This window comes from Saccoglossus kowalevskii, chromosome 15 (genome assembly GCF_978046115.1).
Source record: "Saccoglossus kowalevskii chromosome 15, keSacKowa6.1, whole genome shotgun sequence".
Classification (NCBI taxonomy): Eukaryota; Metazoa; Hemichordata; class Enteropneusta; family Harrimaniidae; genus Saccoglossus; species Saccoglossus kowalevskii.
Window position 1 is genome coordinate 24,992,084 of NC_140655.1, and position 14,513 is coordinate 25,006,596.

Consider the following 14,513-nt stretch of genomic DNA (forward strand, 5'->3'; position numbering starts at 1 on the left):
CGATATCCTCCCTGTTTGCCTGTTACGTTGACAACTAGATTGTATCCGCTTTGTGTTATGACTTACAGCATTGACATCCCTGTACAAATGCAATACAGACGTGTGTTGTGTATTTGTCAAATATTAAAATTGTCGTCACTGACATTTGACAGGAAATTAACAAGAATCGCGTCTTATATACCGACTTTGTAATCTACAATAAAGGGGAATGCTAGCGCATAAGATTGATGGAGTTCACAGGACATCACATTCACATTGACAAAGTAAATAGATGTACATGGAATTCGTTGCCGGCTCATAACGATCCTGGTATTTTCACTTTGTGATTATGTAACTAATATATACGTTATATCGAGCGCATCTGAATGTGGCTGTTTTCGGTCTTTGAACTTGAACTTAAGTTGAAGGAATGAGGGGACTGTGGTGAGTAGTCGATCCAATTAACGCACATTAGATTGAGTTATAAATGACAGAATTCAATTACAAACGGACAAGTATCTGTAGTTTGAATAATTGTTCACGAGATAGCATGACATCTATTGGGACGCCCGTAGTCGTACTTAATGTGTATGGTGAAATTTCCAGCCCCTGTACTGTAAATCCTACTCTTACCCTCGGCACTGATTTGTTCAAAAAACTCCCAGTTATATATTGATAAACACAATTAAATTTAAATATAAAAGCATAATGATACATTAATAACCGATTTAGGCGAATATATTTACCAATCTTGTTTCGTGCCAAAGAAACAACCACGCCAGCTGCCTCACTGTATTAGTATTTTTAATATTTATTATCACACTGGCAACTGACTATATGCGAATATGCGAATTCTTTTCGAGAGTTTCAAAAATATTAAGATTTACTGATATCAATAATAATTTGCAACTTTTTTTCATACAATGTCAGTTTTTGAGGCATGAAGAAATAATTTCACCGAAGAAACGAGTGCAAAACTGCAATTTCTCCTTTTTATCATGACAGTTCATAATCTTGACTCTCGGAAATTGTGTTCATTTTGTTCTATCCTAATAGTATTATCCCATGAAGACGATGACATGCAATATTCAATTCAACTCCTTAAGTAATAAAATTGGTTGACCTCATTATTCAACATATAAAAGATACATTCTAGTCATATTGTTAATATCGAGTATAAATAATCAATAAATGTTCCGTTTTCGCTACATAAAATTGTGGTATTTCTCCCTTGGTGTAACCATCACCACTGAATAATACCAATTTTAAAAACCCTAACTAAAATCGCAATGAGTACGTATGTTAACCAGGGACAATGTTGCTGTGCTCTATGCATGTAAAATGTGACCACATTTTTTATTATGTTATGCTTAAAGATTCACTACAAATATCTACCATGATGTATTGAAAGTTTACTCTAACGCTTATTGGGGCGTGGTAGAAACTCATAATAGTATACTATGAATTTTCCCCCTAATGTAAAATAGATGAACGGAAACAAATAATGTACCTGCTACATATCAACGAACACGATTGATCGTCTTCTGTCTTCTCATGTTCATTAAGGCCATTGATTTTCACTTCATAAATACTACCATATACTAGTCATATAAATGACGATATGATTTCGGCTGAAAGTATAATATCGTGCTCGCGTGTAATTTTCCCTAACATCAGTAGCTCGGTGATACAGAGCAATATCGCAGTAGGTGTGTATTAAGTATTGGTCAACTTATGCGCCTGATATTGTTTTGCAAAAACCCCTTAAGATCCTCATGAATGTACGTATACATATCCATATGATGCGTCAAAGTTGTAAAATATATTATACTATTATTGTCGTTACGGGTCCAATATTTATGAATAAACTATAACTGCCGGCCATGGCTCTCCAATTAAATATTCATAGGGGTGGTTCACTCATGAATATGTAATATGCTGTTGGTTTACGCAATATCAAATGTAAACCAACGTTGGTGCTTTGGAGAGTTATACATGTAGAGCAAACGGAAGGTTGCTCTGCAAACATTTCCGTTCTGTTGATAGGTATTTATGTTAGTCAGATTTGTTCCTATATCCCTCGGGCATAAATCTATTCAGCGGAAATGTAGATTCTTTTCAAGTATGTACATAGCGAATGAACAGTCGCACGTGAATAATTACGGAATGTATACAAATGGTTAAAATGTGACATGTGACCATCGTGTTTTATCAGGTGTTATATAAGAAAATTGCTGTAGTTTCTGTTAAGTCTAACTCTATGTATATTTGTATTAAATGTATATGTGGTACAATTACATTTTAAGTCAACTGTTTAAAAAAACTGTCGCTCGCAATTGGGATATATTTTACTTCTAATTGTTCATCATGGTCACTCAGATACACCTTCTCCCTCCCAAAATAGATTCCATGACAAACAGGGGAATACTATTTCTTTTTATTCTCATTAAAATCGCCATGCATTTGGAGTGCAAATTCGTTAGTTTTAGGCGGGACACATCGGCAGTGAAACGGATTATCTTTGTGCGTCGCCAGGATAAAACAACAGCGCGTCCAATTTATTGGATACCAATTTTACCAGTCATCTGGAATGTTGACTGTTTCCTAATACCGTCAAAGCAATACCGCCAAAGAGGTAAACGAACACAACAAAATAACAGTGTACTGCTAGGCTGAGTGGATTGTCTATGATGATTATTAGGTATTATGACTAGATGATGATGATAACGTAGATATTAATAGCACCAATAAATAGGTTATTGTATCGAAAAAGTATTAATAGGAACCAATTAAGTAATTACTACATATGATTAGCATATAATCAATTTCACAGTATGATATTTTTGAAAAGGGATATTATTTATATTATATAGAATTAGGTTTTGTCGTGGGTCATAACATTTTGCCCAGGCCTCACACTGCACTGTGTCGATAACGATAGCCTACGATCAACATGATTGAGTGGGAAACGCGCCATGTATATAACGGGCGACACAGTGATCACACGGCGTACGATAACATCAAACCTTTTTGACTAATGTTTTTTGTTTCTACCGTACAGCTAACGAGTAAGCCCCCAAATAATGAATATTCCTTGTTCAATATTTACCCATTACAGCATGGTCTCGCAGATCCTCCATGTCGTGCCAGTTTGCCGTGTGTTCCCTATTTGTTTGTTTTCTCTCTCGACCTGATCGATGTTTATGGTGAACCAACACTTAACATTTTGTAACAGCTGAACGCATCGAATGTAAAGATGGCTTTCATTGGCGAGATGCCGAGAGATAGAATAGAATTTCTATTGAAAATGTTTCGTTTCTGTTATTGGACAGCGTAAATGTCTTTGTTGTTCAGAGGTCGTGACGCAGAAATCGCAGCCATACACTAGCACTGAGTTCGATGAAAGCTGACAACTCTATGGACAGATCACGATCTTTAAATGTTTTTCAGTTTGACATGTTTCACCTCAAAATCGGGATTATTTTATTTTTATATAATTTTATTTCAGCAGACAAGTCTTACTTACCTGGTTAACATGATTTGGAGGCATCGGACAAGGCTCAGCAAACAACACCTTAATTTTGGGATAGGCTTGTTATATAGCGGGAAGAATTTAGTCTATATTTTTGTCCTGACACTTAATACAGAGTTTCGAATCTGAAATTCCGTAAATATGCGCTTAACCAAGTAAATAATTCTAAGTTATAAAATTTCTTTGAAATACTTTTGTGTCAGGCGTTTGTGTCCCTTGCCTTTGGTGTATGGGTAAAATGTCAGTGCCAGGACATAGGGTAATTAATGAATATAACCTATTTTGAGATTACATGCGCGTGATATTATGGGTTTTCGTATAATGGTAATGGCATTTTGACAAGTTGAAATGCGAGTCCAGGTGAACACAACAAAATTCCCACAAAGGTGAATCCGTTAGTGAATGAATCATGGTGATGGTGATGAAACAAACACAATAATGGTACACAGTAAAATAAACACACATACTGCTGCATTCATATGTGATATTTGACATGGCAGCAGACGCCACGTGGTATTATATTCGATGACGTAATAATATTATCCAATAAAGAAGAAGTATGTATTTAATACCCATAAGTGTATTTTCAGACTGATTTGTGTAAGGTCTACTCTGAAACCTGAGGGCAAAATATTTCCATGTCAGAAAAACTTTTACTTTGGATGATTTTATATAATTGATGATTTGTGCGTTAATCTTTTATCAAAACCATGTTTTTGACTTCCTTTTCAAGAAAATGCAGATTACACTCACACTTGTTGAAAGTTATTCAACATTAGTACATGATAGACTCAAATTATATGTTGTCACGTGACATGTTATCGATTTTACTAGTGATAATTTTGTAAACTTTTTTTTCAAACTGGCAGCCAACAGCTTCGTATTTTCTTTTCGATTATTCTGCTTGAGACAATAACTTAGCGAGAAATATCTCATGTTGTCATTCAGTTATACAGCGTCTTGGTTGATGTGCTACCGAGCTGTTTGGAAATCCAGAAATTAAAACAAATGCCAAGATGCCAAATAACGAATGGGTATATAGGAATTATGAGTATTTTTTGTTTTAAGTTCAATACTCTACGATTTCGTGCGAGTAACAATTGACGGTAGAAGCATGTACCGATCAAAGATGTCCTACCCGACCTCTCTACCGCGATTATCTATACATAGCGTGACAAAGACGCGACGAAATGAAATACAATCAAACGACTATTAACAGATCGATTGAGACTGAATACACGTAAGAATACACTGTCACCCACGTAATTACGGCAATATATAAGTATCCTACATTGTAATTAAGTACCATTCATGTTACTAGTGTTAGGTCTGTGTGTGCGTGCAATTACCGTACAACCGTATACTAATGCATATGGTGGGAAACAGTCTTCTGGTATATTAATGGAACAATATGTACGTTTGTCGATTCAAACATATCAATATACGATGAACTACCAAATTGCTATCAAAATGTCACAATTGAAAAAAGGGGGGTGCTTGTCAGAAAGTTGTCGAACCAATCGTGGGTTTGAATTTCGTAACAACAAACATTATATTTCATATGACCCATATCGACACCATGGTACTGTCATCGTGAAACAGAAATTGTTATTAATGAAATGTATTTGATAATTATGCTTTTTATTTCACGCAGTTGAGTGAATAGACCATTTTCCGTTCACTGCGAGAATAACGCGTTATGCGTGAAATCGAACGTAAAAACAGGACAGACAAAGGTCATAGCGTCGTAGTCGCGTCAAACATCGCGTGGGATTCGACAAATGCGAAAGTATTTCGGGGACATTTCCATGCTTAATAATGTGTTGTCCACATTTGATGATAGGCAATTTCGATTAAGTAAGGGTATTCGAAAGCAATATTTCTCTGTCGAAGATCGGCCGGTCAATGTAAGCTACGAAATAAAGAAATTCTAGTTCAAAATCAAATCGTTCGATTTTTGCGGCAGACGTTCGACGCGCGTCTTTCATGCATCTCGCGAGATCTCGCAATTGTACGGAAAATCACCTATTCTAACATGCCTACTTACATTGTTGGCGCCACGGAGCACAGCACTGAGCAAATATTATACGATCGTATTGTCTCATATCTCAGCTTTCTAAAACCATATACATTGTCATAGCTGCATGCTTAATAACAGGGGTTCTAATCACAATTAAACTATTACTCATTTTCCCCCCATTTTTCTAAATAGTATTGCGACCATTTAAACATAGAAAAATCACTACAGTAAATACTTGCTGTGTGATGATTAACATACATGCAAGCCATTTATATTTATAGTTTTCTCGGAGAAACAAGGATGTGTTTTCCAGAAAGCACATGCAAAATAATCTAAAAAGCGACCATTTTGGAACTTTTTCCATAGAGTCCCGTGTAAACAAATTAATCTATGAAAAGGCTATACTAATATTCAAAATTCTTCCAATTTGTATAGTATAGATTACCGAACAAAGTTGATATGATGAAATGTTTGACCCATGGGAACCAATTCAAAACTACTCAAAACAATAAATCGAGGTCGTTTTGTGGAAAGTCTTAATTTGGTTTACTTCAGGTTTTTGAACATTACATTGACCTTACCCCTACTGCCGTATTTTGAGGATTTCCGAGTATGTTTTTAATGCTAGCAAACTACCTTAAGTCTACTTGTGAAATTAAAAAAATGAAATACAAGCAAGGAGCTGTCTAATTGTGGTTGAAACATCATCACATGAGCAATTTGAAATCCATTTCCGGTTTGGTGCACTAACAACAAATATTCACAGCATGCTACTACGGTTGAAACTATTATGTTCAGAAAAAATGAGTATCCAGCCATGAGAATTAGTAAAAGACACGGCTCGTTGGTCAAACACAATGGATTCGGTTTTGCATTTCTCCTTAAAGTAAGTAACTGAACCCAATTCACAGTGAGGCGCATATTAGTCCTGATTACACCAAATATGTTACAGGTATACATGTATGACAAATGTGTACGTGTTACACATGGTTGTATAAAGTTATTCCAGCTTGTGTCTTGTATATCACGTGGTTGTGTATTCCACAGCTCTATGTGAATGTACCGCGTTCCTTTTCGAGCAAAACATGTTTTGGGAAGGGGTCCTTTTGTTGAACCAAATAATCTGAAAAGAAGTCTAAAATTCAAACATTTTGTATTTAAAGGGCAAAAATAACCTTTACACATCTTCAAAAACGTATTGTTAAACCCTAGAAAATCGCTTAATCGCGTTGTTCATGGTTTAATTCTGACTGGTAAACCATTCATATAACGAAAGTAAAATAACAAGCATAAAAAGCGATAGGGTATACATTTTTCCAAAATTCAACGATTTTTCTTTGGACTATCAGAAAAAGGCTAGATGTCCGGAGCTCTATATTCTGGCATTGCAGCCCCCCCCCCCCCCCCCCAGGATCGGAGATGCTAAATCAACGTGTATCGAGTAGGAGGCCTACATCTGTTGGCGCACATAAAGTATGCATTCAGAAACCGACCGATTCCAATCCTTTGGATTTAGTGCGGTGATTTTTTTTTCAATTACGTGATGTTGTATCAATGAAATAACTGACAGTATCGATTGCATACTTTATTTGCATTATCTTATAGGTGTTCAGACGTAGGAGGATATTTATGAATGTATGTCTATAAGGTAGTGCGTTTCAGAGGATTGATCTACAACAGAGATTTGCTTAACACGCAACGTTCTCATCGAGTTTAATTAACTGCCGTCAGTAAGTAATTTAAAATTGAAATGTGATTTCATTGACTGCATGAAATACGAGTTTTTATAAGGTTTTTTAATCACCATGTGCAAATCGATCCAACGGTGTGTAGAAATAATTGCATTCTAGTGGCAAGACGAGACAAGTGTGCCAATTGCCGTACATTCGATAACTATACCGTGACGTAACGCCAAAAAGACGAGAACATAGATTATTGTGTTGACAAACTAGACATTTGTACGGACGGTGCTAGATGACATTTGCAAACGTGTGATTACGTGACGGGAGACAACCAGTTATGACGGACGGTTTCAACATATGAAAGCATGGTAACGCATATTTCAGTGTTTTGAACGAAAAGTCTTCAAAAACTTATGTATGCTCTGAATCCACGATCACGCGAGATTATGTATATTTATGCTGATATAACAATGTAAACCTCTAATTCTTTTTCAAATAGACGCTCCTAAATTTAAACTAATTTTGTTAAATTCTGATGGTGGTGATTCATAACACAGCGTCATATTGGATTTAAATGCCTAGACGCGATAAAGAGTTTGGCTTCGCCAAACACAATATCTTGTCATCGACCCATCTCCTCATTCAATATGGCGCTGTGGGCATTCATTATTGTTTTAAATATTCAAAACATGTTATAATACATAGTACAACATCATTGTCTAATGTCATGAGATATTAAGTATATATCATTGTTACTACATAGTTTATCGTCTGTATTTGAATGCATTTGATTTGGGGCTGGGGCTGGGGCACAGAAGAGACTACATAAGTTACACTAAATATATTACTAAATAAGTGATTACTAAATAAGTTTGATCATTGTGAAAATTGTCCAAAGAGAATAATAAGCAGTGTACACTTTTTTAGTGGTCACGTGAACTATGATATATAAACTATGAAGATTATGCATAATCTAGGGAATAAAACAAGATGCACTGCGTGATAACATGGCATAGTGTAACGCACGCTTGCCCAACGCCTAGTCATCAACGTTCGAGCCCTTTTAACATGCAATAATGGGCAGTACGGAGTCCTTTCTTTCAATTGTAATAACTCAGATTGTCGAATAAAATTTCATTTTCATACGTAAACAAATTAACAGTGTGGTTAGTGCATTATAGACGCTTGTATGTCAGTTACGGTAGATCGTTCTCGGGCGAACGACGTGCGGTTATATTTTTTGATGAAAATAAGCAGGGTGGTGCGTTTGCAGTTTACTCGATCAAATGGGGGGGACATTGGATATTGTTGAGTGACACGCATAATTCTGTTTGTATGTTCATGAACTGGCCTCAAGCACTGCTAAGTTATTTTCAGATCGGCCTTATACAAAGACATTAAAGCGGGAGAGTCGTCGCCTGCGCATGCGTCAGATGGTCATAGCGTGTCATTGTTTACGACCAAGCGTCTACCAATGAGCCTTTGCGTTTTTAGCGTGTGTTGTTATCGTCGCTTAGGACTCAATTCCCGCGCGTGCGCAGGTGACGGCCCTCCCACTTTAATGGGTGCAGGTATTGACTTGCAATAACGAATTTCTGCAAATAAGATGCTAATCATTGTTGACCTGCTTCAGAAAATAAAAACGTCACGTCAACATCCGGAAATAGCAATGAAATTTGACAAAATGTTAATGTCTACTGAAAAGCGCAATTGTCGAAAAAAAATCATTTGTTTATGTGAAATACCTTCAATGTGTGTGAAACAGGCATGTCAATTTCCTATATAGCTCAATGCGATTACGAAACTTTGAAGCTCTATAATTGCCGTCAGTTCCCCGCTCACTTCCGGATTTTCAATGAGGCAAAGCATTTAATTATGCCTATATGATACAACTCAACGTTTAATAACCTGTTTGAAATTTTACTTTTATTTATAAAAGATTTAATTGGGCATAAACTGCAATGACGTAAACATAGTGCTGTTTTAACTCGAAGTACATATAATGGACATTGAGCTACGAATCTGTTTATCTTTTATCGGACGTTTTATTAAATTAGTTGGAGCGAGGGGAAAAGAATAAAGCAGTGCAAATCCAAGGGACCTTTATATATCAATTAAATACGGCTAGGTTTCAAAGACATGCCATTCATGTGTGCTCACCCTTTCCCATAAGTAGGGTATTTCATGAATATCAAAGATATACTTAAAGCATAACTTGACCTTCAGGGTCAACATAGAGTGCCGTAATAACGTGCTCGTTCGGCTACAATTAACCGCTCTAGATCCCGGTATTGCGTAGACAGCACATGCGCAGTGTTCACTTCCATCGGTGATTAGTGTGTGCACTTTGGGTACTTTGTTTCGTTTAAAGTGACTATAACCTAATATACTGGATTACAAAATGATTTGTCGCGCAAAGTGGTTAAAATCAACCCTTAACAAATTAAAAAGGATATACACGTCATTACGTGGGCTACACGCGATAAATTGCCGAGACAACGTACACGCCGACCATTTAACGTTGTGACAATACCAGTTATATCACACTTACATGAAGTGGCACACAACTGGAAGTGAGATAAACACAAGTGGCTAAACTAACTAAACATTTAGTATAACTGGATAGTACACTTACTTAAGTAGTATACTAGTAACTATATATCAACGGTCAAAATTGTCAAATATAGCAACGACAGAAGTGAACCTGTGTTAGGGTATTCACCGACAATATATGGATAAACAGCGAAAACACAATTTGTTGAAATCCATTTAAATTAGCAACTTAAGAAAGATCTGTCCATGATATAAAGTCTCCTTCTTCTCAAAGTACCCTTGTTAAATTATTTGTTGGGCGATAAAGTTTCTATCTAATGCCATTTTATATGTCCTATTAGTTGTACGCGTCCTAAAGTACATAGAAGTAAAAGCCATTATAGAAAATGACACACAACTGTTATTATTCCATCCACTCTCGGTCATCAAGTTGCTCTTTTTTAATCGATGTCAACGAGGATGTCTCAAGCAGGTGATATTAACATAGGAAGCTATTCAGTGAGTTATAGTGACAATTCAATCCCTACTAACTTGTTCGTTTCAGGAACTCAAAAACAATTAGTACATTTCCTAGTTATTCACCCAACCTAATGTAACTACGTCTAATAATGACGGTATGATTTACAGTCTCGCTGCAAATGTTTTTCGTGCAATAAGACTTAGACAATGTTTGAGTTTGTATAAGTTACATAGCGCACAATTATAGGGCGGCGTTCGTCGCGTAGCGCGTGCTCGAATTTCATGTAAACAAAATGTATTTTACACGCGTTGTATACGTCGCTATGAGTCTCATATCGCACACGACGCGCGGCGCGACAACCGCCGCTCTTTAAATAAATACATTTTTAGACAGATGGATTTACATATTCTAAATAAATATATAGTTCTATATACAGTGTATATAAAGCATGATTGTAAATCATGGCGTGACAAGGAGTAACGCGAATTGCAGCGTGAATATTTAAACATTAAGTACTGTACTGTATGTTTTTCCACGATGTGAGAACAATACCTGGACGGTCATCGTACTTAAAGTCTGAACAGGCCAACCTACGAAAGATCATATGGGGTGGTGAAATTATATCACTATAAACCATTGAGAAAGAGGTGAATGAAAGAGACTGTCGAATGAGTACGTAGCAGGGGTTAGTAAAGGAGACACGTTGTTAGCGCATAGATCAAAAGCTTACAAAAAGCACCGTATTGTCAACACAGTGGAAGTAGATTCCGATAATGTTCTCTGTTTTTCTTTTGTTTGCAGTGAAACGTCGCAATTTAGAAAAACTATTGAAACTATTTTTGTTTATCGCTTATGTTATAACGATCAGGTTTTGTCAAGTTGCGTGTATCGAAGAGTTGAAAAGAAAACAACCAACTAATTTGTACAAATGCATACATAATACGTAGTTATTGATTAATATGAATATTGCCTTCAAAGTGTTACGATGATTAATTAACCAAATTAGTGACTTCGTACGTGATTCTGTTCGCATATTGCTTCACACTTTCATGCATCACGATTCAAGGTTTCAATGTAAAATGCTTCAAAATTGAGCGTTCCTTGAACCAGATATCAGACATGCCTGCGTAGAAGCGTGTTCATCCAGCCAACATAAATATGCGGAGCCGCATCATTACCATGCATGTACTCAAGCAATTTGAATAAACATAATACACCAGGAAACGCCTGTGTAAATACTTTGCTATAGTCGTTGAGTAAAATAATGCTAACATAGACTGTGTCATTCAACGAGTGATTAATATTAGTTGCGTACTTTCGGCTAGCGGCATATATTGTGGAAATGAATAAATAAATAATATTTATCTAGAGGCTAAAATAATATTTATGCGTAATATATCAATGAATACGTTATACCGTCTGGCAACATTTCTATTCATTTTGAAATTACATTTCCACCAAATGAAATATGCTTTTTCACTTTCCCCGCTAAACATTACAACTACTGTACTGTACATTGGATGATTGATATAAACCCGATGTTGTTGAATAATGATGGGTGTCATATTTCTTTTGATAAATTCATGAAATGTATTTTGTCGTTTAGTGGTTGAGACAAGCTGTTTCTGATCAGTCACGTTCCCGAGGCCAGTATTTGCTGTACTGAAGGTTTGGAATTATTTTCAACGATGCTAACTTTGCGCCGTAAAACGTGCTATAAAACATAACATGTACGTAATTGGGGAAGGGCTGTGTTGTACTGCTACAACGGAGTGATTTAGAACTTAAAGCAGGAGGGGCGTCACTTGCGCACGCGCGGGAATTGAGTCCCAAGCGACGATAACAACACACGCTAAAAACGCAACGGCTCATGGGTAGACGCTTGTTTGTAAACAATAACACGCCATGGCCATCTGACGCGTGCGCAGGTGACGACTCCCCGCTTCAAATTAAATTGAGGGAATTTACCCTCTTGTTGAAAATATGGAAAACAATCCATGGCTATTTTACGATTAGCCATTATAATATAACTATACATTATTAAATGTATAATAAGGAAACAAAATGTATTTGCAATTTTTAATTTGAACCTTTTGAATCTGTTCGTCTTTTTATTTCAAATTTGAACATGTCAACAGTCAGTGTGTTGTTCATTTTTATGTATAGACCGTCACATTGTTGAATTCTTTGTTAACATTTTTATCAATGTAAAACAGCAGCGAACAACCACACTATTTTATTATTGGGTGCCAACAACTGGATCTTGTCAACCAGTCACTGAGCGGGTGCACGCGCGCGCGAAACGTTAAACAAGGGCGACTTGATATAGTAATAATGTATCGATTCGTTGTTTACTGCACTCAATGTTAATTGTTGGAACGTATGCGGGATATGACGCAAACGGCTTGCTAGGCGATGTCCCACGTTCAATCATCGTGATGCGGCGACGAGGGACTGTGAATGTATTGCCCGCATATTTTTCCTCATTTTAACTCCGAATTAAAATAACAGGGAGGTACTACAGGGAGGATCTAGTTTTTTTTTATTCCGAATATTTACTGACCTCTTCGAGAACTTTTAACCATCAATGTGTCCCACCTTAAATGTCATGGTGATAGCGTCTTTGGTTACTGAATAAAGTCAATTCTAGTCTGGGAGCAGCTGTTCCAGTGTTTGTGAGACAGCTGGGGCCTCTTCTGAATGTTATTGTACATGGACGGATTCCGATGGCGGCGCCGAACTTTTGTGCGGGCATGACCGTACATTTGCCCTCGGAACGGACCGGGGTGTGTAACCCATTAATATATAGATCTGAATTAATACTTGCCATCATCTTTTTTTGATTTTCTGGTTCATTGTAGTCGACATTTCCGTGTGTGTGATTAGTATCCTACATACAAATCCTTGTTGTCACTGGTTCTATTTTAGGAAATTTCATAAATGGGATCTTACCGTTACCTAGGAACAAGCTTCGGCAACAAACCGAGGACATGAGATTCAACGTTAAATATGGAGTACTTAAACTGATAACATAATTCATATTATTTGTAAGATTTTTATTGGATATCATTATAATACAATTCATGATGTAATTATTCTTTGCCATATTTCAAGCTACGTGTCACAAGAGAGAAGGAAGTGAAACAGAGAGGGATCTGACATCGGTTAGATAGTTACGTCATCGTTATTGCTCGTAACAGCTCGTTCACGTAATAATTGTATAATCACGGAATCCGAGGAAATAAAACATAACAAAAAACATGTGACAGAATAAATGACTGGTGTGACGTTACCTTGGTACCCAGTAATATGAGTGTAAGGCCTCCTATGAATAACGCAGGAGCGGATTGAACGAGTGAACTGGATTTCCGCCGACACGTGTTTTCAACGAACCGCGTTTTACCACCTACGATTATTATACACAGTGTTTGATTATAAACACAGTAAAACACGTGTATTTCATCTTTTAACTCGTCCATTTAACAGTCCTACCCGATGTTTGGTCTAAATGGTTTTCGTTTTCATTCTCGTCCCATCATCCATGCTGTTTAAATCAGCGAATATGTGTAGGCACGCCTGTGAATGATGCATTTGACCCTGCCGTTGTGGAGCGTGATATGGACAACGCTGTTGGACATCGCTGCCCCAGCCCCCTATTTTGGCATACGCACATACATCACACATAAAACATACATTGCAATGGAACAGAACTTATCAAAATGTTGACAATATATTAAATACTTGCCATTAGATCGTCCTTCTGTCAAACAGCCACCAGTGCTGTAGTGGTGTATAATCGACGGTGTTGGCGTGGTGAACAGTTACGATATAGCACACACATATAAACACCGATACCACTTCCGACTGCAATCGATGACATTTGATCGTGTATACTTTTTTTATACGTGTTCACATTTACGGGTCAGAGATAAAATATCATGTACCACAACACTATAATAACGCACTTCCACGCAGAGTAGTAGTAATACGAGTACAGAGCCTACGAATGAATACAATAAATACGACCACAACATTACATTGACAGGGGTGGCAACTATGCGCGTCGTACTTGTCTCATTTATAATCACCTTGAATGCAAATTAATCCGGTCCGCCCGTGTACGTTAACACCTACCCACGTTTACGGCATTGGTTAGGCGTCGCAAGCTCGTTATGAAAGGCTTAAGTGGGGGGATTTGATTGTGTTTACTCCTATAAATATGTCTCTCGTCCACTCTAATTCGTCATATTACGTGTACAAATTGCCTGTATTTCGCACAGCTGTCGA

At 36.9% G+C, this 14,513-nt stretch overlaps 1 protein-coding gene across 3 annotated transcripts in view; it reads right to left on the reverse strand.

The window, feature by feature from the left end:
* LOC144356752 (uncharacterized) overlaps positions 1–14,247 on the reverse strand; it is a 68,165-nt gene extending 53,918 nt beyond the window's left edge. For 2 of the 3 annotated variants that reach the window (XM_078011446.1, XM_078011445.1), the window contains exon 1: positions 3,089–3,223. The gene's annotated coding sequence lies outside the window, so the exon portion shown is untranslated. Of the gene's footprint in view, positions 1–3,088; positions 3,224–13,971 lie in introns of those variants that run through there. The other variant, XM_078011444.1, reaches the window with a different exon arrangement.
* Between the last annotated feature and the right edge of the window lie 266 nt (positions 14,248–14,513).